At 39.7% G+C, this 17360-nt stretch overlaps 1 protein-coding gene and 1 pseudogene across 2 annotated transcripts in view; one reads left to right on the top strand and one right to left on the bottom strand.

Moving 5' to 3' along the window:
• Positions 1-17360, top strand: part of PTPN20 (protein tyrosine phosphatase non-receptor type 20) — a gene marked incomplete at both ends in the record, with an annotated part of 67477 nt that overhangs the window by 9593 nt on the left and 40524 nt on the right. The window lies entirely within an intron of this gene.
• LOC307112752 (transcription factor BTF3-like) lies at positions 12608-13124 on the bottom strand (annotated as a pseudogene). Its single transcript has one exon. The product of its transcript is annotated as a transcription factor BTF3-like (transcript).

Raw genomic sequence — 17360 nt, 5'->3', positions numbered from 1 at the left:
TCTACCTCGTTAATACCTCTAGAATCCTCTCCCATCTCTGGATTCCTAGGGCTGCTGGCTTCCAGTGAGCCTGTTGCATCCCAGCTGGTCTTCTCGGCACTGCCCCCACTCCCTCTATTCACAGTAACTCCAGAAATGGTTTTTCTGAAGTGCAAATCAGAACAGGGCACTCTCTTTTTAAGAACTCTTGGCCTCTCTGTTCCTATCATGGGAAAGTTCTTTAGCATGGAGCTTCTTTTAGTTTCTAGAATTCATCATTCTCCTTTTCTTGTCTCCAGGCCTTTGCACCTGCGGTTCTTGTAAGAACCATCCATCCTTCTTTGCTGAGGTAATTCCTGCAGTCTTTCAGAGCTAGCCCGGCCAGACATTCCTTATTTTCCTCAGAGCTAGGTTTGGTATTTTCTAAAAGTCTCTACTATCTTGTGACTACCCTTCCCCACTTACCAAACTATGATTTAATTAACTATTTATGTCCTTGATTCTCTCACTAGGCCTGAGGTGGTTATTATAAAAATCAGAATAGAACACAGCATCTGTCATCCTTGAGTAAATATCTTCATGTTTAGTTGGTTCATTCAGATCTAAAATAACTGTATGATTATAAAAGTAATAAGTACCTTCCCAAGTTAGTAAAAATAATTTATTCTATCTTCTATAAGGAGAGTGCAGAGTGCATTGATGAATATTTCTAAAATCAGGATGATGAGCCATTATTAGACAGTTTAAGAGATAATGCCAACAATTTGGTATTACTCTGAGAAGTTAGAGGTCCAGTGTTATAATTTCTACCCTTTACATGCCATTAACCCCAAGGAGACTGAGTGCCTGCAGGCCTAAATGAGCCTCTGGATCGCAGCAGAATCTCATCATGGGATAGGGGTACGTTTAACATTTGATCTGACTGAACTTTTATTCTGGGTACAAGAAGAGTGACAACCAAAGAGATGCACAGATATGAAATAGTGAAGTTAAATGATTAAAACTAAGGAAAATCATGTACAAGTTTTTTACTTTCTCTGAAAAGAAATTCAGGTGTTATTCGATCAAGTTCTATTTTGAAGTTCAGTCTCTTACCACAGTGTAACTTAATTTAAAATAAGCTCACTTAAGTGACTGTTAGGATCACTGAAGGAGGAACGCACGAGGCCAAAAGAGGTAAAGAGTTATGACTGTATTAGGTCATCTGGAAAACCAGATGGGCTGAGCCCCAAACTGATGCCAGCACCAGGGTTGGGGAGTCATAGATTTTAAAGAACTCCAGGTGGGCTTTTTCTGGGCAGAGCATTGTTTGGGCAGGCCTGGATCCTAGAAAGGTCTGGAGGGGAAGGATAAGGTCTTAGTGAAGTGGAATGTGGTCTAAGCAAAAGTGAATGTCCCTTGTGAAGTGGCCTAAAGGTCAGTTCTCAGGGAATATCGATTCAATTATTTGATCAGACCTAACAGTGACAATCATAGAAAGTTTCTTTGATTTCTTCACCATACTTTTTTGGAAGTAATAGAAAAGGTCCATGAAGAATTACATGAAGAAAGCAAAAAAAAAAAAAATAACATCTTCCTTTCTCTTCAAATGCTGAGAATGCTAAATAGGGAACTCATGCATCCTGAGACACTGCAAGTGAAGATGGTCCTCACTCTGCATGGCTCCAAGATGCACACATTTCAGTTACTGTTGTTTCATTAGGTAACAACTACCCCTCAAAAGCATCATTCAAATTTCAATAGTGTTGCTATATTAACTATGAGTAATTGCCTAAGGTGTAAACTTCACTTCTATCTCTCCTGTCCACAGATCATTATGTGAGTACAGATGCAAATCCTGATTAGTGACCAATCATGTCACTTCTTTTACAATAAAATGCTTTTTATTGATTTTTAGAAAGAGAGGCAGGTGGATAAAGAGAGAGAGAGAAACATAAGTGTGAGAGAGAGACATTGATTGGCGGCCTCCCATACACACCGCGACTGGGGATCCAATCTGAAATCTTAGGTATGTGCCCTGACTGGGAATCAAACCCACAACCTTTTGGTGAATGGGATGGTGCTCCAACCAACTGAGCCATCAGACCAGGACTCATGTCACTTCTTTTAAATATGTCAGCATTTGGTCACTCTGTGCTGGTCACTCAGCTCACGCATAGACAGCAAAGCATGTGGTTGTGTTGCCTCCTCATCTTTCAATGATAAACTGACATAGCATTTTACTGGATATGGATAATCAAAAGATGACATTGACCAACAAAGATGACACTGAGGCAGAAAAAGGAAAAGTGGTAATGCTGGCAGTAAAATTCTAATAGAATGGAAATAGTTACAGAAGAAATGGCTGACCAGGAAAAGGCTGACATGGCCACCACTGAAGACAGCCCAGATATGAAGCCAGAGGAACTGGTCTAGAGGAATTCATTGGCATAAATGAAGAGTGTGTGACAGAAAGGATGGGCGTGTCCTAGAGGAAGTGATGCTGGCAAACAGCTTCACATTAAAGGCACTCTTGGTGCTGCTCCACAGCAGCGTAAGTGCAGAGGATGAAGTGGGGATGTGATCTGCCTGGGACGCAGTGTGGCAGGTCACGAGGGGTAGGAATGCTCAGTCTGCTTTTAGTCATGTGACAAAAAGAAGAGGCAAACACTGTTCAAACTACTCTTGATAAGTTATTTTCACAAAATAATTGCCCTGATTTTCAATCTTTCTAATGTTTTAAATTCCAGTGTTCTAAATAATTATTATTGCTGTTTTTCCACTTCCCTTACATTTATAACCAACAGTAAAAGGGTTTCTAATGTTCTGAGAATGTTAACGTTCAGAAGGCAGTCATAATTTGTACCCTTGACTATTAGCATTTTCTTGCACAGCTTCAGTTTGCAGTCACTTATGTTCCTGAAAAGTGAAAATGGGCCTCATCATGTTGTCCAGGGATCTTCAGGTATAAAGACAATATCTTGCATTTCTATAGCACTTTACAAGTTATGAAGCACTTTAAAAATGCATAATCTGTGTAAAATGCCTCTAAAGTAAAACAGTCAGATATTGCTATTCTTGTTTTATGGATGAGGGAATAAGCTCTGAGGTTAAAATATATTTTAAAGGCTAATAAAAGAGTGGGGGCGTACCACATGTCAGGTTCTCTGACTCCTGGCCTACTGAGGACTGACTAATAATGATGGTGACATAGATTTCTATGAGTTTTTCACTTTTCAGAGACATTTACACGTCTCATTGAATGCTTTTCTACAGTCACATGAGGAGGAGGGAGCCAGTGTCTTTCAACAAATAGTTCTGGACAATTGCATATTATTATACCAAAAAAAGGAACTATGACCCTTACCTTTTACAAAAATTAATTCAAAATAGATTATTGACCTGAAGGTAAGAGTTAAAACCATAAAACTTCTAAAGGAAACCTAACAGAAAAATTTAGTGTCCTTGGGTTTGGCAAAATTTTTCTAAAAAGGGCACAGAAACCCTAAACTGTAAAAGAAGAAAACAAATTGGACTTCATCAAATGAAAACAAAAGGCTCTCCAAAGCACACTGTTATAAAAATTAAAGAGCTTGCAACAGACTTGAAGAAAAATACATTCTCAACATTTATTTGACAAAGGGCTTGCATTTATATACATAAAAATTCCAACACCTGATGAGAGGACAAGTAGCCCAATGATAAATGAGCAAACTATTTGAGCTATCACTTCACCAAAGAAAGTATACAGGTGACAAATATGTGAAAAGATGCTCAACATGGTTAATCATTAAGAAAATGCAAATTAAAACTCGAATAATATATTACCCCCCACTACAGAAGAGTTTAACAGTTTTTTATAAAGTTAACCATCTACCTACCATATGACTTAGCTGTTCTACTCCTGTCTATTAAGAGAAATAGAAACATATGTCTGCATAAAGACTTTTTTTGCAGATTATACATAATTGTTTTAATTACCTGCTGGAGGCTAAAGCAAACAGCAATTAGCACAAAAGTGCAAAAGAGACATTGGAAGGCCAATTGACTTGATATTCAGCAGAGCTGAATATCAGCACAAGTTGCCCTGCTATGATTGCAATGGCTCGAGACAGTTTCCTGACTTGATAATCTTTACATTGTATACCAAACTTTACCTTTAATCTGCCAGTATGCATTGCTAAAGAGCAAATGTGTATTCAAAGTGAATAAAAACAGACGGGACTGGACTTGGTGAGCCTCTTAATGAAAGAGGTTTCCACCTGGCCCCCCATGCCTTCCAAAATTCATATTTCTTGTGTAGTGTATTCATTGTGTCATTGGCCCTCCTGCAAGTCACCCTGAACCTGCTGCACATGTTGCGGCAAGTGGAGCCTGGAACAGGGACTTGAGGAGAAGGTTCGCCTGAGTGAAAACAAATTGGAAGTGGAAGTGGAAGTCAGCCGAATGCACAAGCCCGTGCCAGCTTCAGAGTCGTGACTGTAAGTGGACAGGAACGTTTCTGAAATCAGCCAGGTTATAATGGGGAAGAATTCGAGTGAAAGGCAAAAACATTATTGTAGACTTTATCTCTGGGAACAAGTAGGTAGGAATTTAAGGAGAAATCATGCTCAAGGAAAATGAGAACTGCCCATTATCATGGAAACATTAGTCTTGTTGCCCAAACCTAGCCTGTATATAATGGACCACATTCCAAGGTTGACTTCCTTGTCATCTTTAACTATGGGCTCTTGTTTGAGCTGTATATTGCTTACTTCATATTGAGGATCAAAAGCCTATAGAATGCCAGGAAGATTTGCCATCGCCCCCTCCTCCTCCAAAAGTAGAGCCTGTAAAACCTGTAATACCTAAGGCTGCTGATCCTCTGCCTCCAGGGTGGGAAAGCTAATCAACTAGAGAAAATGGGGCTAACAGTCCATTTTACAAAAGGACTCCTTAATGCTTTGTCTGAAAATTACCATATGATGCCTTGGGACTGACACATTTTAGCTAAAATGACTTTGGACTCCAGTAAATACTATGGGGAACAGAATATGATAATATCTGTAAACAACAGGCTATTTGTGGGTATTTACTGGGACCCCCACCTGGGAGCCCTTTGGGCCGCATTCTGGCTGTAGGTATGGGCAATGTAAAACATCTGAAAGATCCATGAAAAGAACTCTGATTTATTAAGTCTTGCCTGTGTGTTATGCATGCTTGTAAATATCCTACCTAATAAAAGAGTAATATGCAAATTAACCATCACTCCACTACATTCACAAGCCATGCCCACCAGCCACGCCCACCAGCCAATCAGAGAGAGTATGCAAATAAATCCAACCAAGATGGCTACAGCCACAGAGAGCAGGAGGGAGGCTTGGGTTTCCCTGGTAACAAAGGAAGCCAAGCTTTCCGCGTGCAGTTGCAAGCCTAAGCCTCCACTCAAGGCTACAAAGTTTCAATTATAGAAGGTAAACAAATCCAAACAGAAATGGCAGCAGCCACAGAGCTGGAAAGAGCAGGAGGCTAGGATTGCCCCCTGCTTTCCACACACCCTGGCCGGCCCAGGCCTCTGCATAAGGCTACAAAGTTTCAATTATAGAAGATATACACAAACACCAACAGAAACGGCTGCCAGCCACGGAGCGAGCAGGAGGCTTGGCTCCACTCCAGGCTACAAAGTTTCAATTGTAGAAGGAAAATAAATTCCAGATACCAGGGCCTCCGCTTGGGGTGCCAGGGGGTGTGGCTGGCCTGCAAACCACCACAGGCCCCTCGCTCAGGCTGCCCCACGCCCCAAGGGAACCCCCACCCTGATCCAGGACACACTTCAGGGCAAACCAGCTGGCACCAGGCCTCTATCCTATCTAATAAAAGAGTAATATGCAGATTGACCATCACTCCAACACACAATATAGCTGCCCCCATGTGATCAAAGATCCTGCCCCCATGTGGACACAAGATGGCCACCACAAGATGGCCAGCAGGGGAGGGCAGTTGGGAGGCACCAGGCCTTCAAGGGAGGGCAGTTGGAGGCGATCAAGCCTGCAGGGTAGGGCAGTTAGGGGTGACCAGGCTGGCAGAGGAGGGAAGTTGGGGGCAAACAGGCTGGCCGGGGAGCAGTTAGACATCAATCAGGCTGGCATTGGAGTGGTTAGGGGGTGATCAGGCTGGCAGGCAGAAGCAGTTAGGGGAAATCAGGAAGGCAGGCAGGTGAGCAGTTGAAGTCAGCAGTCCTGGATTGTGAGAGGGATGCCCAGTGGGATCGGATCTAAACAGGCAGTCGGACATCCCTCGAGGGGTCCCAGATTGGAGAGGGTGCAGGCTGGGCTGAGGGACACCCCCCCCCCCGCCCCCGTGCATGAATTTTGTGCCCCGGGCCTCTAGTCATATATGAGTGTCTGTTGATTGTTGTTTTACATCTTTGTTGTTTGGTTTAATTTGCTTATTGTTAGTCCATTTAAAAAATATTCCAGAAAAGATAGAAATAAGTAAGAAATTTTAGAGACTGTCTCAGAACTATTCTGAAGTTAATAAATGCCTACACCCATTTCACCCCTGTAGGAAGCATGCCTCTAATTTATCTTCATAGAAAAGAAACAGTAGGTGTCCAGGACATTACTGAATTTCTCCAGAGCAAACAGGATGTGAAGGTGGAGAGGGAATATTAGCGGTACACATGGCTGATAACACAGGTCCTAGGAAAATTCCCCTAGACAAAGGGAGGTAAAGATAGCTAAAAATGCCCCAGCCCATTAATTACTAGGTCTCTTGCCTCTCACCTTTATTGTGATAAAATGGGCTTCCACTCTCAGGAGCATTCTTAAAAGTCTTATTTTTTCCATGTTTTTGTTTCCTATTCTGTCATTTGAAATTTGGATAAGTGAGCAATTTCTCACAATTTGGGGACACGTCTGGGACTTCTATACCCATGAAGAGAAAAAGGGTAGCTTAAGAGAAGGTGCACCCCACCTTATTTTGGTTGGCCTCTTGGCCTAAGCCTGATCTCTTCATGGATGCTATAGAATAGGCTCAAGACTGTTTTTCTTTGGAAGCTGGTGAAAATGACAAAGGAAAATATACAGACTGGGTTTGGGCAACAAGGCTGATGTTTTCATTATAATGGGCAGTTCTTGAATAATAATGGACTTAATAATAAAATAAATAACATTCCAAGGTTGACTCCCAGGTCCCAGGGGCACTCCTGTTTTTTTATAAAGAAAAATAAAATAAAATAGTACTTTAACATTAAACTACTGAAAGCCAATGAGTTATCTCTGTTACAGAATTTGCCAAGGAAAATGCCTTGGGTAATAATAATTGGCTTTAAGATCTCAAAGTTATTAAGGCAAAATATATATAACTAAAATAAAGGGTATATGGTAAATCTTTTTCAGTGGTAATTATATATGCCTAAACATAGTTTTCCAAAGTCTTTGATAACTTTAAACTTTGGAGTTTGCTGAATTAAATAATAAAAATTATTAAATATCTGGGTATTTTGAAGTGGCAGGATACTGAAACATTAATTAATCTGAGTTTGCCTCATATGGAGAATCTAGAGGATGAATTAAATCTATTAATTGAATATTTCTTGTATTTTATTTGCAATATCTCTTAAAATATGAATATATTACTAATCTGAAAAATCCTAAGTATTTAACTTACCACCAAAAATTGGAGGCTTCTAAAAGTTAAAAGTTCAAACTAAGTTGGGAGAATTTATATGGTTGTGATAACAGAATGCATAAAGTATAGAAATTCATTTTTGAGGAAAATAATTCTTTCCTTTTCTCCGGAAAAATTAGTAGTTCAAAATATATTATAGACTTTATGTTTATATGTGTCTGTGTACTATGTGTGGTAAAATTTCAACCTAGGATATAATATGTTATTGGCCTGATTTAAAAAAAAAAGAATTCTATGGTCCAAACCAAATTTTTAATATTAATTTAAATTTCAAGACTTTAACCAAGAGATAGCTTTGGGACATTTCAAGGGCCCTGGAATGATTCAAGGATTTATTCTCTTTTCTTAAAAGAAATATTTTTGAACTAAATTAGGCTAATCTAATATACTTGAAATAACATGGGAAGCTTTGTCAAATAAAAATTAATAACTGTGTTCTATTTATGTACATGTATTTTAAATGTTATAAAGGATTAAGCCTCTAAGCTTGACAGGAAACCAGAATATTCAGCAACAGAATTTCAAAACAGGTGCATACATAATGCCTCAGACCCCCACCCAGCTGCTCTTCAGATTGGCTGGGGGGTGGGGTGGCATCTGTACTTCATGTATCAAATATATAAGTTTGCTTATTTTGCTTTTTCAATAAAGGTGCATACTTTAATTACTTAAGTTATATTTTCACAATATAATCAAGGTTTCATATAAACTCATTTATATGAGAAACCAATATTTTATGAGCAATTGGTTCTAATACAGTCCAAAGTAAAATTTGCATATATATGCAAATAAACACTAGCCAAAAAGAATGCTGTTTAGATGTAAATTTAAGCTTAAAAAAGGAGAAATTTAAAAATCTCCTACACTACTATTTACAGAGTAAACTTAAAGTTATTATTCAAGCATTAAATCTCACCATTAAAGTTACTCTTACTTGAGATGTATGCATTGCAGTATTGGCCAGCATGTCTCTCTCCTGCTTGTTTTTCTGGAAGGCAACCAAGTTGGTTGTTCTGTTTGAAAGAAAGTAAAAGTCTTTAATGTAGCAATTTATGGCAAGCCCACAGGAAAAGCAGACTTTAGCAATGTTTACCCAATTATAAAGGAAACTCCCTAAATGGGGCTTAAAGATTTCTCCAGAAAAGATACAGAGAGAAATGCCTTCAAAATTCTAGGAAACATAATTGAAAACCAATGTATTAGGCCTTAAAAGGTAGGAATACGAAAAGATTGCCTTAAGACCTTAAATGACTTTTAGAAATTATTATGGGACATTAATTGGTTAAGTCCCATTAATTGGTATCTAAAAAATCTCTACAGGAGAAATGACAAATTTATTCAATATACTTAATGGATCCTGGGGAAGCTTTTATTAAATGAATGCAGGGATGATGGAATCATTTTCTGATTTCATGGCTCCCCTCACTTGAGCAGTGAGATGGCACATACAGCATAAAACAGCAGTTTTCAACCATCTAGAAAATCTAGATGCCAAGCAGTTTGGGGCCATGTAGTATATCCTATCTTCCCTAAACAAAGGACACTTAAGAATAAATGCTTTGCATTTTGCCTCCCTAAACAGAGGGTAAATAGCTTATGTCAATGTACTCAGTAAGACTAATAGCAGAAATCCAATTAGTGTCATTTGCTGTCCATACCCAAGGACAAAGGAAGTTAGAAAGTAAACCTTATTCCAGACTCATTTAAATTGGCAAATTGGAATATGTGGATATTCAGGCGGATCTTAGTTGTCACCTACTAAAAAACAAATTACTACAGTTTTTATATTACACTGCTATCATTATACCAAAAAATACTAGGCAGGAACCTATTCCTGGAGCATTAACTGTTTTTACTGACAGTTCCTCTAATGGCAAAGCTACTTATCAGACAGTAAATTCAGACCAAGTCATCCAGTCTAGTCACACTTCTGTACAAAGGATTGATTTAGAAGCTATCAAGGCTGTATTTCAGGATTTCCAGGAGCCTCTCAATATTATTTCTGATTCTGCCTATGTTACTGGCCTGGTAAACAGAATTGAGACTGCTCTATTAAAATGACTCAGTGACCAAAGTCTATTTATATTATTTAAACAGGTACAGCAAATTGTACAGCAAAGACAGTATCCCTTTTATATTACTCACTAGAGGCCCGATGCTCAAAATCCGTACAAGAGTAGGCCTTTGCAATTAGGGTGTCTGCCTTGATCCCTCCCTTGCAGCTGCCTCCATCCTCCCTTACAGCCATCAGCGGCTGTTTGGATCCCTCCCTTGCAGCTGCGGGTGGCTGCCTCGATCCCACCGCTGCAGCCCTGGCTTTGTCCTAGAAGGACATCTGGAAGGACATCTGGTCTAATTAGCATATTACACTTTTATTATTATAGATATTGGGACTCATACACCCTGTCTGGTCCTTTAACAAAAGGAAATGCATATACCAATCAATTAGTTGCTTTGTTACAAGAAGCCACAGAATCTCACCAACTTTTAATCAGCCTGCCAAAATGTTATCTAAACAATTCTCAATCAGTCAACAGCAGGTTAAACGGATTATCAAGGAATGTCCCACTTGTATGTTACATCTGCCTCAAGGGCCTAATACAGGAATTAACTCTCGAGGATTGATATGGGACCATATCTGGCAATTGGATGTAATATATTATACTCCTTTTGGATGCTTTGGGGCATTGCATGTCTCTGTAGATACTTTTTCAAAAGTCCTTTGGGCCACTGCATCTACAGGGGAAACAGCAAAACAGGTCATTAATCACTGCCTAGCTGCTTTTGCTGTCATGGGAGTTCCAAAAATTATTAAAACCGATAATGGACCTGTATACACAAGCTGTCATTTCCAGCAGTTTTGTACAAAATGGAAAATTCAGCACATTACGGGAATACCATACAATTCCCAGGGACAGGCAATTATAGAATGCCAACATCAGTGGCTAAAATCTCAACTTGAAAAACAAAAGGGGGGATACTAGAGAAATTTCCTGTTAAGTAGACTACATCAAGCCTTAATTACCTTAATTTTTTTCACTCGCAACGCTGATGGCAAGATACCAGTGGAGCTACACTGGTGTCATAACGAGCCAAAGGAAAAAGGCTTGGTCAAATGGAAGGACCCTGAGTCTGGTTTATGGAAAGGTCCCGACCCTTTATTAACCATTGGTCGAGAATATGCTTGTGTATTTCCACAAAACTCCTCCAAGCACATGTGGATTCCTGAAAGGAACATTAAACTTGAATTTGCAGGAAGAACTGACCAAACTAATGAGGACCTTGCACCTGGAGCCTCAACCTGTATTTGTGGCTACAGACAGACGAGTACTCCCAGCAGCCCCAGGCAAACTTACAGACTAGTTCCTTAGATGCCTGGCAGCAATTTAAAAAAGACATGAAAGAATTCAATCCTTTTCATTGGATCTCCTTATTTTTGCCTCTTAGCATAACCACTATTGTCTGTCTCATTGTTGGTCTTATATGTTTATTTCTAGTCTGCAGATGTGGAATGAAGAGTCTTAAAAAAAAACCCAAAAAACAAAAAAAAAAAAAAAAAAAAAAAAACTCAAGCCCTACAGAGGGCATACACTTTTCAAGATTAATTAAGAAAACAAAAAGAGGGAAATGCCAGAGGCTAAAGCAAACAGCAATTAGTACAAAAGAGACATTGGAAAGCCAATGGACTTTGATATTCAGCACAAGTCTGCCCTGCTGTGATTGCAATGGCTCAAGGCAGTTTCCTGACCTGATAATCTTTACATTGTATACCAAACTTTACCTTTGCTGCCTGTATGCATTGCTAAAGGGTAAATGTGTATTCAAAGTGAATAAAAGCAGACTGACCAGACTTGGTGAGCCTCTTCATGAAAGAGGTTTCCACCTGGTCCCCCATGCCTTCCAAAATTCATATTTCTTATATAGTATATTCATTGTGTCATTGGCCCTCCTGCAAGTCATCCTGAACCCACTGTGCAGGTTGCAGCAATTGCAATTTGTAAAATCGTTGAGTTGCTTCAAAATTGTAATTGCTAATACAGAATTTTAAAATAGCTCTATTATTGAGGAGCCTTTCTGGGGTGATGAAATTGTTCTGGTGGCAATTGCACATATGTGTTTAAATCCTTACAACTGCATACACAGGTCAATTTTACTGTATGTTAATTTAAAAAAAATTTAAAGAAAAAAAAGTAGTCTTATTCATTTAATATTATCAGTTAAGGATAAAAGACAAAGTGACATTCCTACTACTTTTCCCCCCCAGGTATCTTACAGAATATCTTATAGAATATAACAGAAGGGATGAACTACTTTCACTTTTTTGAAGTAACTTCCGGTTACATTTACTAAATGGATTAACTATTTCCTACTTCATTGATTGAGGATAAAATGAGAGAAAATTATATATACCAAGGCACTCAGTATATGCTTATGATATAGACAACATTAAGAGAAAAAAACAACCTTGCTCTCCCACTAAGGAATATTCTATTCCCATATTAAAATCACACCCATCACATAAACCATGGAAGCCCTGAGGGCTACTGGAGGGACGTTTTCAAACATGAAAACTTTATAGCACTTTTGCTACACGATACTACCATGTTAAATCTTTAATAAAATTCCATAAAAATTATTTCATATTTCATGCCATGATTACCTTTCTAAAAACAATTTTTCTTTCTGTATACAAATCAGTGTCAAAGAAATAAAAAATAAAGCTATACTACGCAACTAACTTTATTAACCTGTTTCAAACTTTATTCCCAAGCTTCTTCAGCTTAATTAGCTGCAAAGAATGATTTATGTATAAAGCAAAAAGTGAAAAGAGCTGTTAATGTCCAGGGACATTGGGCTGAAAAATATTAGAGCTCTAGATTTTATCAGATCCATAAACAAATTTGAAAAAGCAGTCATAATATAAAATAGCAGCTCCCAGAAACTTCTTCAAGTTTATCCTCTTTAGAGTTGACTCAATTCAGTTTGCTTCATTCTTGGAAACCTCATCAAATCCTCACAAGATCTGGAACTTCATCATTATCTCTCCAGTAGCAAGCGGTGCTTTTCTACCCACAGATTGTTTGGGCAGAGCTTCAGCCAGTCTCCTTAAACCAGTCACACTGTCTACCCAAGCTGGTTTAAGATACGAGGTAGCATTTCTGTCACCTGCTTTGTTTCAGCATGGCCTGTCATGGTTTGTGAACATATTTACCTATTCAATACCAGAGATACTGATTACACCTGACTTCTTTAAGGGGAACTGAAATGTTTTATCATCTGCTGTAGCTGTTCTGTGAACCACCACCTTCTTTCTACCTGCAGTTCCTTTCCCACCCATGAGCACTTGTGCCTGCAGTTGGCGAGTTTCTCTTGGTTCATGATAGTTTCTTTCATCTTGTTGGAGAGGAAACGGGGCCACCTGGGGGACTAGGGCTGACACTCAGGAGGTCTTGGGCAGACCAGCTGAGAATAAGCATGCACACACGGGGACTCAGGATGGCAGCTTCAGCAATGTCTGCATAAAGACTTGCATACAAATGCTCACATCTGTTTTATTTGCTATAGCCCCCAACTAAAAACAACCCAGCGTGGATAAACAGATGTGGTATGCCCACACAATGGAATTACTACTCAGCAATAAAAAATAGCAAACTAATGATGCATTCAACAACATACAGTAATGTTGTATGCATTCAAAATAATTATCTGGAGTGAAAAACCCAATCAAAGGAGTATATACTGTACATTATAGGCTGAATTGAGTTCCTCCAAAATTTGTATGTTAAAGTCCTAACCCCCAGGACCTCAGAATGTGAGTGTACTTGGAGATAGGGCCTTTAAAGAGGTAATTAAGTTAAAATGAGGCCCTGGGATTTTGAAGCAAAGCCCTGACAACCTCTGTCTATAACTACTTTCATATATATATCTATATATATAAAAGCCTAATATGCAAATTGTCCCCTCGGGAGTTTGACTGGGAGACTGGGAGTTCAATCGCTCATTATGATGTGTGCAGACCACCACAGGGTGGTGTGGAACTAAGGAAGGCCCCAGCCGGCAGCCAACAGCCAGGAGCCAGGGAAGGGAGACACCAGTTGGAAACCAGAAGGCCACCATTGGCCCTGATCGCTGGCCAAGCCTAGGGACCCTTCCCATACACAAATCTCATGCACAGGGCCTCTAGTATGTATATATGTGTATATGTATACTAGAGGCCCGGTGCATGAAATTCATGCACAGGTAGGGTCCCTAGGCCTGGCTGGTGACCAGGGCAGATCTGTGGAGTAAGCAGCAGGACAATCGGGAGCCCCGCTGCTCACCAGCCCTGCCCCCGTCACCGCCGGTCATCTCCCTCTGTGGGGTGACCAGCGGGGTAATCGGGGGGCCCCCACTGGCACCCATCTTGGCTGACCTGGGGCCTGTGGGCTGGGGGCAGCTCTTGTGTTGAGCATCTGTCCCCTGGTGGTCAGTGTGCATCATAGCAACCAGTTGTTCCACTGTTCAGTCGATTTGCATATTAGGCTTTTATTATATAGGACTAGAGGCCCGGTGCATGAAAATTCATGCACTGGAGAGGGGGTCCCTCAGCATAGCCTGCCCCCTCTCACAGTCTGGGAGCCCACAGGGGCAGGAGGCAACCCAGTGATCAGGGGAAAGCGATGTCCCATCACACCTCTGCTGCTGCCACTGCTGGCAGCACAAGCCTCGGCCGGCCCTGGTTACCTGAGCCTTGGGGGGCCCTGGATGGCTGGGCAGCTGCCATTCGAGGCTTGCCTGCACCTCGGGCCATCCCTGGGTGGATGGGCAGCTACCATCTGAGGCTTGCCCGCACCTTGGGCTGGTTGTGAGTGGCTGGGTGGCTGAGGGGACTGGGGGACTCCAGAGGCAGGTGCATGGAGTGGCTGGGCCCACCTTGGGGTGGGCCCAGCCTTGCTGTGTGCCTGCTGCCCCGGCGGAGCTGAGGGGACTGGGTGCTGCCATCTTGTGGCTGTAGGCACCACCATCTTTGAGGGCGTGGTAGTCAATTAGCATATTCCCTTCTTATTGGCTGTGGGTGCCACCAAATTTCAGAGCGAGCAGTTTATTAGTGTATTCCCGCCTTATTGGCTGTGGGCACAGCCATCTTTGAGGGCAGGGCAGTCAATTAGCATATTCCCTCCTTATTGGCTGTGGGTGCCACCATCTTTGTGACGGCATGAGGGTCAATTAGCATAGTCCCTCTTTATTAGATAGGATACGTATATATGTGTATATATCTTAATGTTGCAAGTATTACAGATGTCCCCCAATTTTCCCACCCTTTTGCCTCCCTCCACCAAGACCCTATCCCATCCCAGGCCTTCACCACACTATTGTCTGTGTGCCTGAGTTCTTTAGTTAATTTCTTCCTGCCTCCCCACTACCATCCCCTCTAAGATATGTCAGTCTGTTCTATGCTTCTGTGCCTCTGGACCTATTGTGTTCATCAGTTTATTATGTTCATTAGATTCTACATTTAAGTGAGATCATATGATATTTGTCTTTCTCTGACTGGCTTATTTCACTCAGCATAATACTCTCCAGGTCCCTCCATGCTGTTTCAAAGGTAAGAGATCCTTCTCTTTTTAGCTGCATAGTATTCCATTGTGAAAATGTACCACAGCTTTTTTATCCACTCATCTCATGGCCACTTGGGTTGTTTCTAGATATTAGCTATCATAAATAGCACTGCTGAACATAATTGTGCATATATATTTTTTCTGATTGGTGTTTTGGGCTTCTTGGGATATATTCCTAGAAGTGGGATTGCTGGGTCAAATGGTAGTTCTATTTTTAATTTTTAGAGTAAATTCCACACTGTTTCCATAGTGGCTGCACCAGTCTGCATTCCCACCAGCAGTGCACCAGGGTTTCCTTTATCTCCATCTTCCACAGCACTTGTTATTTGTTGACTTATTGACAGTAGCCATTCTGGCAGTTGTGAGGTGGTACTTCATTGTCATTTTCATTTGCATCTTTCTGATGATTAGTGATGATGAGCATTTTTTCTTATGTTTATTCACTATCTGTATGTCCTCTTTGGAAAAGTTTCTATTCAGGTCCTTTGCTAATTTTTTATTTGGGCTACTTATCTTCTTGTTGTTGAGTTGTGTGATTCTTCCTGATTAAGTTTTGGAAGATTATATTTTTCTAGGAATTTGTCCATTTTGTCCAGGTTGTCCAGTTTGTTGGCCTATAGTTGTTCATAGTATTTTCTTACAATCCTTTCTATTTTGATGGTATCAGTTGTTATTTCATTTAAGATTTATTTATTTATTTATTTATTTATTTATTTATGAGTCTGGGTAAAGCTTCATCACTCTTGTTTATCTTTTCAAAGAACTAGCTCTTGGTTTCATTGATCTTTTATATTGTTTATTTAGTCTCTAAGTTTTTTATTTTTGGTCTAATCTTTATTTCCTTCCTTCTACTTACTCTGGGCTTTACTCATTATTCTTTTTCTGATTCTTTCCTTAGTAGCATTAGATTATTTGAGCTTTTTCTTGTTTTTTGAAGTAGGCTTGTAATGCTCTGAACTTCCCTCTCAGGACGGCTCTCACTGTGCCTCATAGATTTTGGGTTGTTGTGTGTTCATTTTTATTCATTTCCAGGAAGATTTTTATTTTTTTCCTTGGTCTCATTAGTAATCCATTCATTATTTAATAGCATGCTATTTAACTTCCATGTGTTTGAATGCTTTTGAGGTTTTTTTTTTATTCTGGTTGATTTCTAGTTTCCTGCCACTGTGATCTGAGAAGATGCTTGATAAGATTTCAGTCTTCTTTAATTTGTTAAGGGTTATTTTATGTCCTAACATATGTTCTATCTTTGACAATGTTCCATGTGTACTTGAAAATAATGTATATTTTGCTGCTTTTGGATGAAACGTCCTATAAATACCTACTGTTTTGATTACTGTAGCTTTGTAGTATAGTTATAAGTCAGGGAGTGTAATACCTCAGGCTTTTTCCATCCCCTCCCCTCCCCTTAGGATTGCTTTGGCTATATGGGTTCCATGTAAATGTGAGGTTTTTTTTGTTTGTTTTATTTTTGTGGAAAATGCCATTGGGATTTGAATGGAGATTGCATTATGTCTGTATATTGTTTTAGGTAATATGGCCATTTAAAAATGTTAATTCTTTTAATTCATGAATGTGTAGTATGTTTTCAATTTTGTATCTTTCTCAATTTCCCCACACAATGTCTTGTAGTTTTCAGTATACAGGTTTTTTACTTCCTTTTTAAAGTGTATTCCTAGGTATTTTATACTTTTTGTTGCAATTGTAATTGGGATTGTTTTCCCATTAGTTGCTCTTTCTGATATTTTGTTGTTAGTATATAGGAATGTAATGGATTTTGTAATGATATTAGCTTTGTGTCCTGCAACTTGTTTCTAGCAGTATTTTGGAGGAGTTTTTAGTGTTTTCTATTATAGAAACTCATGCCATCTGTAAAGAGTGACAGTTTTAGTTGTTCATTCCCAATTTGGCTGTCTTTTATTTTTTTATTTTATTTTCTGCCTGATTGTTATGGCCAGGACTTACAGAACTATGTCGAATAACACTGGTGAGAGTAGACACCCTTGTCTTGTTCCTGATCCTAGAAAAAAGCTTTCAGTTTTTCATCATTTAGCTGAGTGGTTGTCTTAATGGCCTTTTTTATGTTGAAGTAGTTTCCTTCTCTACTAATTTTATTGAGTGTTTTAATTATAA

Source organism: Cnephaeus nilssonii (assembly GCF_951640355.1).
Source record: "Cnephaeus nilssonii genome assembly, chromosome: 16".
NCBI classification, from domain to species: Eukaryota; Metazoa; Chordata; class Mammalia; order Chiroptera; family Vespertilionidae; genus Cnephaeus; species Cnephaeus nilssonii.
This window is presented reverse-complemented; position numbering and strand designations above follow the sequence as displayed.